This window comes from Adiantum capillus-veneris, chromosome 25, assembly GCF_014529385.1.
Source record: "Adiantum capillus-veneris isolate H3 chromosome 25, ASM1452938v2, whole genome shotgun sequence".
Classification (NCBI taxonomy): domain Eukaryota; kingdom Viridiplantae; phylum Streptophyta; class Polypodiopsida; order Polypodiales; family Pteridaceae; genus Adiantum; species Adiantum capillus-veneris.
Window position 1 is genome coordinate 32,252,294 of NC_140955.1, and position 6,721 is coordinate 32,259,014.

Here is a 6,721-nt window from a genome sequence, read left to right on the forward strand (position 1 = left end):
AGGCCATGAAATATCAGGACCCTTACCTCTCATGTCTTCTAACAAGTCGTACGGAGCCATACCATGTCCAAGAGGGAAGTCTTGGAGGTTGATACGACGTCGAGTCCTCTTGGTTTCCTTGGTTTCCTTTGCCTTCTTGCCTTGTCCATGGTCACTCTGTGATGGGACACCCTCTTTCTCTTTACCTTTTCCTCGGCCACGCTTAATGCCATTGGCTTCCATGTCAAACTCATTTGAATTTGTCACCTCTACCACATGCACATTTGGATCTGGCAAAGGTGGAACTCCTTCTACCCCTTGTGGCGGTGGTCTTGGTCCATTTGGCCTTTGTAGAAGCCTTGGTTGTTGACCAGCTCCTTCTCCTGCATTCATCACTGGGTAATTCAAGTTAGGTCTCCCTGGCTCTCCACGGGGCCAAGGACAATTATACATCCCATGTCCAGACTCTCCGCAATTCCAACATTGCAAGACTCTCCTAGTTCGTGGCTCTCTCTCTTCTGACTTCTTTGCTTGTCCCTTTGGACCTATAGCTTGTGCAAGGTGAATTGACAGGCTGCTTAAAGATTCATTTAACTTCTCAATCACTTCAGCGTTACATCAGGAAGCTCCCTAGATGTTGATGCTTGTGACTTACCTTTGGGTCTAAGAACTTCTATTGGAACCTCTCCCCTTAAGCACTTGAGTTTCCTATACTTCTCAGCAGCCCTAGTTTCCGCTGCATCAAAAGTAGCAGGTGCACCCGCCTCAACTTTTACCTTAAGGTCAGGAAAGAGTCCGGCTATGAACCTCTCCTTCTTTAAAAATTCTGCACCATCACCAGGGTTAGCAACATTTCGTATCCATAGAGCCCAAAGACGTAGAAACTCTTGCTTGTACAAGTAGTAGTCATCTAAGTCTTTTTGCTTATGAGAAACAATGTCTTGCCATAGTTTTTGAGTGTTTTGGGGATCAAAGAAGTATCTCTTAAAACGATTCAAAACTTCTGTGTAATTCCCCTTAACTTCCTCAGGCAAAGAGTCAAACCAAGTACTAGCATCTTTCCTAAGGACCACCTCAAACATTTCTACACGTTCTTGATCGGTTACTATCCTCTTGATACGGCAAGACATCTTGAAATTTGCTAAAAATAATTCTGCATCCTCTCCAGGCTCTCCAAAGAAAAGAGGATATCCAGACATTTGGCATTGGCTCTCCATTATTATGAAAGATTACAACACGAGTTACAATAAGGGATACAATAGAGATTTAGAACCACTCGCCTGCAAATGAAGAAGTGAGAAAATACCACTCTAGGTTTTCTTCTTCAGCTATCCAAGCTTCAATAAGGTCTCGATTTGTTTGATCAAAACAAAAAGGTAGACTATTGATGAGCTCTAAGAAGGGTTGAAATTCTTCAAAGCTAAGGCGATAAACAGAAATCTCTAGAACTTCATTTTTTGGATCCAAAAGAGCAACCACGTCCCAAGTGATAAATTGCACTTGCTCTACAATTCCCAACGCACAAGCCGTTTGTATAAAGACTAGATCTTCATGCTCGTCGAAGGCCGTGAGAAAGTAGCAATTGACTAGGAGCTCCTTTCCTTCGAGTTCCACACAGTCGGAGTGAGGCAACCTTCTCACAATTTCATAAAGAACATCCTCATCAAGTTCAATCAAGTTTGCAAGATTTAAAGACTCCACTTGTGCTACAAAATTCCTGGACAAAAACTATTTAGGATTATGGTTAAATCATTCAAAAGCATAAAGAGATTTACAATGTCTCTATGAACAAAGTGTCATAGAAAGTAGAGAAGGATGAGACTTTATACAAATTTGCAATCTTCTCTATGCTCTCTTTATTAAGACAAGCTCTGAATAGCTCCCTATCTCCTTTGTTGAAAGCGAAAGGAAGACTATTAATAAGACGCAAATGAGGGAAAAATTCACCAAATGTGAGTCTATGAAGCGTGAACTCTGGACGCAAGTTTCCTGAAGAGTCTTCCTCAATGGTGAAATGCACTCGCCAAACGCCAAATTTCACTCTATTTACCAATCTTAGGGCACACACTAGTTGGATGAATGCGCGGTCTTCCTTAGTGCCCAACAACAAGAGGAAAATGGAATCCACGCGTAGGACCTTCCGTCTTAACTTCACCACCCTCTTGTTATGAGGGAGACGCCTTACTACTTGCTCCTGCAACTCAATTGGTAATAGAGCTAGATCTCTAAGGATTGAACTTTCACTGCACACACATTCCCAGTTAGAACAAATGATCGTTTTTTTGTTTCTTGTAACAACTTGGACAAAGAAAAAACAAACATACACACTATTTTGCCGGGCTGCACTTCATTTTAAAATAAAATGAACACATGTACATCAAAAGAAGTGTGGTAGTTGATGAGAGGTAGAATGACAGGGTTTGGTGATGCAAGAATTTCTCCTGCTCTTTGGGCACCAAACATGAACACCATTCGTTGTTGAAAATGGATCTTTCTACTAATTGCAACGTTTATTCTAATGTGTAGAGTAAAATGAAAGGGAAAAACCTCTATTCTTGGGCCATTATCCATTGTTTATGCATGACCTTATGCTTAAAACAAAACAAAAATATAGACGTCCAAACTAAGGTCGTACCTAATGAGAGGCAAAATAAAAGGATTTACTGATGCGTTTATCTCTACCAACCTAAGAGGACCTAAAATTCTACGAATTACTCGCTGAAATTGCAACTTAGTACTAACAATTATGTGTACCTTTTGCCTTGCAATGGGAATGAAGGGATCGTACAAATTCTCGTGATTCATGCAAGCTACTTGATTATGCTAAAGGTTGAGACTTCACAGAACATACACAAGCCTGTCCTCAGTGGGGGCACCAATTTAAGGCGGTTCGGGGCGGGCAACAAGAAGAGTGGCCTCTAGACACCCTTCAAGGCTCCCGTGCTGCTCAATGGGGCTGGGGCACAACACAACACAAACCAAAACAACAAACCCACAGCCAAATCCCAACTACACAAGGGGCACCACCTAGTTTAAGAGCGAACTAGGACGCAAAAGAGGAGAATCGTTAGAGCAACCCACAAACAAGTAAGGAATTTACACTAACCCTAACACCAATGGAACACTCTTACACACTAAAACACGATAGAGAGAGAGAGAGAGAGAGAGAGAGAGAGAGAGAGAGAGAGAGCGAGAGAGAGAGAGAGAGAGAGATAGTGCTCGGGCTGCTTTGAAACGTATCGGCAATGATCAAGCAAACACAACTATATATTTAAGAAAGAGAGAGAAAGGGGGAGGGGGTGCTTGTTGCATTAATACCTTCTTACAAATCTGTCATGACAAATCAAAGTGAGATTAGTATTTGTTCAACATAGCTTGCGTAAATTTCACCACAACACATCACAAGAAAAGCCACCCCAATCACTGTCTTAAAGCCAGGGGAGTCCTCTCCACCCTGTCGCCCTCTTACAGTATGTGGGATTTATGGCTAGATTGATGACAACACCAGAGACAAGCTATCAAGAACTTAACAAAAAACACCAAGACACTTACGCATCATTGTTGTCCATTACTTCACGTTGGAAGGGAGACAAAATATCCAAGCTTAGTCCAAATCCACCCTCCTTGATTCAGCAAATATTGGGCTTACACTAGTAGGAGAAATGATAGATTTCCTACTCTCAATTGAATGATCACTCTCTCTCTTACAATGGCATAGAGTTCCCTTGCTAATCCCCTATTACAACACATGCACATGCATAAGACAATGAGCTTCCACTCAAGAGCTCCTTCTAGAGAGGTTGAGCTTGGCTTCTCAAGCTATAGCATAGTGCTCTTGCTTATGGCTCCCCCCTTTTGTGCTAGCTACACCCTCCTTTTATAGCAATTTTGAAGGCTAGGGTTACTCCTCTAACCATGGTTGGGTTAGATTTTCAGCAATTTATCTAATTTCTTTTGCTTGGAATTATCAAGAAGTTGGTGGGGAAAGAGAGAGGAGAGAAATGGAGGTGATAGGACTTTTCATAGTGGGTTAGTGTTAGTAGAGTTAGTATTAATTTACAAATGGAATTGGATATTTACAATGGGAGTATCCATGTAGGATACAAATAAGGAAGAAAAACTCTTAAGAGGTAAGAAAAGGTGGATTTCTTACAAGGTTGATGCTCCAAGTGTCTTGAGTAGGGCCGATTTGACGCTTGTTGACGGTCCACTAGCTTTGACGGTACATTTTTTCTCCACTCTTGACCTTCTTGGAGAGACAAGGTAATTGAAGCTGAGTTATCAACCACCATGATGCTGTCTTTTAAGAGAAGAGGCTGAATTTTGTGGTTTTTTTATAGATATGGGTAAATTGGAGGAGGAAAAATGAGACTAGGTGGTCAATTTTGGAATGGAATTGTGTGTGGGAGGTATGAGTTCACCATGGTTTCTCTTATTCTTCAAGGTTGAGGAGAAGGTGAGTAGGGTGCAGAGAGGAGGGGTGAGAGAGGTGGGGATGATGAGTGGAGAAGTGTGTGTGAAAGAGGAAAATGATAAAGTGGAAGAGAGAGTGTGGCTGCATAACATGGGAAAATTGGGGTCCACTAATAAAATCATAGCTCATAGCTCGTAGCTCAAAAAAATATGAAAAAATTTGAGGCAAAAGTTCAGCCCACGAGCTACAACTTTTGTTTGTATCACCTTTTCAAATTCGGAGAGCAAGTGAACTTTAAAAATTCAGCAAAACCGACCGTTTTTTTCCACTGCACAAGGTCCTTGTGGGGTCCTTCTTTGGATGATTCTTTTGAATACCTCCAAGAGTGAGCCCTCCATAGTGCATGTATGCATGCCACCTACCCTTGACCTTATTTGGTAGGTCTATAATTGAAGATATTGTTGAGATCATGATATAAGTGAATAGTACAACTAAGAAAATCAAATATTGAGGGGTCTAAAAAATATGTACATGTCAAATATAAATAAAATAGGTGGAAAAATATAAAGGGGTCAAAATAAATCTCTCTCATTATAAGTCTACCATAAAAGATGAATATTTTTGGTGGTCTAATTTATGAGAGTAATAGAGAATATATGTAGGAAGGAAAAAATCACAATAGTGAAAAAAATATACACATAAATAGAACTAGTTTTTTTGGATTTTTGTTGGGATGGAGTTACACCAAAAATAAGAGAAGCTTACATGAAAATATTTCTATATGGAATAAAGAGTATGAAAAATGGTAAGAAAAATTGTGGTAATGGTGAGGCAATGTACATAGCATAAATAACACACACCTCGGTAGAAATATTTAAATAAATATCAAAATAATTATGAAAAAAATCTTTTATTTAGGCCCTATATACAAAGAAATATTTACATACGCATGGGCCATAATATACTTATTTTTTTAAATTTTTTTAATTTTTTTGGCTCAACTAGCCCAATGACTAGCTAATTGAGGGTTTTTTAAGAAGATATGGGAAAAGTCCCGTGACTCACGCACGCCTATGTACAGTGAAATGGTAGGGATAGCCACAGTGTTTGGGTGATTTTGGTAGGGTGAGGTAACTCACTGTGGCAATTACAAAGAGCCGAAAAACGGCTATCACTATATACTCGCGTGGGGAGAGCCGTTTCATGGGCTGCTGATTTCATTTTCTTGGATCTCCCCTTTGGTGGGTCTCTAGTAGGCTCCTCTACTCTACCTCACTGGGACATTTGCAGTGAGGATCATGTGCGTGCTGGAGTTCATTTGGCATTCTCGACGCTAGCAGATTCAGGCTAGCTTCTAATCATGGTGTCTACGGCGGGTGAGATCCTTTTGTTTATGATAATATATGCCATAAGATAGTAATAATCATTGTAAGTGTTTGTAATAATTAATGCTTTGAATAGGAGAGGCCATTGGGTGGGTGGAGAGGTTTTGTCGTGCTACAGAAATGGTTGTTCATCGACGTATTGTAGTACTCCATCATGGAGCCTATGGTCATCTTGAGAGTTTTGGCGGTCCTGTTGAGGTGACACACTTGCTTTGTATTAATACTCTAATGATTTATGTTGTTGCTTTCTCTAACCGTGCCTCTTTTGTTATAGTGTCTTTGCTCTGTGCTATTTATGGTTCATCGAGTAGGTATGCGCCCACCGTGCTTCATAGCAGAGAGCACTGTTCTATTTTCTCGCCTTGGCATGCAGTCATCGGATTCTTTTATGATGCATCATGTTCCGGAGCTCTCTCAAGCTAGATCATCATCAGGCGAGCCATTGCGAGGTGGATTGTAGCGGAGACATTATTTTGTTGCATGCTTTGTGGAGCTCCTTTGTCAGCATGGAGGTATTTTCTTGGAGCTTGGATGTGGTATAGCCCCTGCACTAGCGGCTTGTGTGGGATCAGGACGGACATGTGTTGTGCTCGACATTGATGAGCCATTGATTTTAGGATATGTGCTACCATTACTCCGTTGTAGAAAGCGGAGCAGAGAGGATCTCTCCACCTCCTTAGATATTGATGATGAGGGTGATATGCCATCGCGTGTCAATCCCTTTGATAACTAGTGAGGCCCACGTCTTACTACGCCATTGACATTGCTTATGGTTTTTTTATCCTTTTGATTTCTACATTGGTATTAAGTGTTTATGGATATTGCTTCTATGTCTTGTTTAGTATTTTGTCTTGATGATGTATTTTCTTGTTGGTTGGAAGTTCCATGCCGGTCTACGTTGAGGAGATGGCTCGGAGCATGGAAGCGGACATGCGATACGATT

The 6,721-nt window shown here is 40.9% G+C and overlaps 1 pseudogene; it reads left to right on the plus strand.

The window, feature by feature from the left end:
* Positions 1-5,753: 5,753 nt before the first annotated feature.
* On the plus strand, positions 5,754-6,511 carry LOC147424669 (uncharacterized; annotated as a pseudogene).
* Positions 6,512-6,721: the final 210 nt, after the last annotated feature.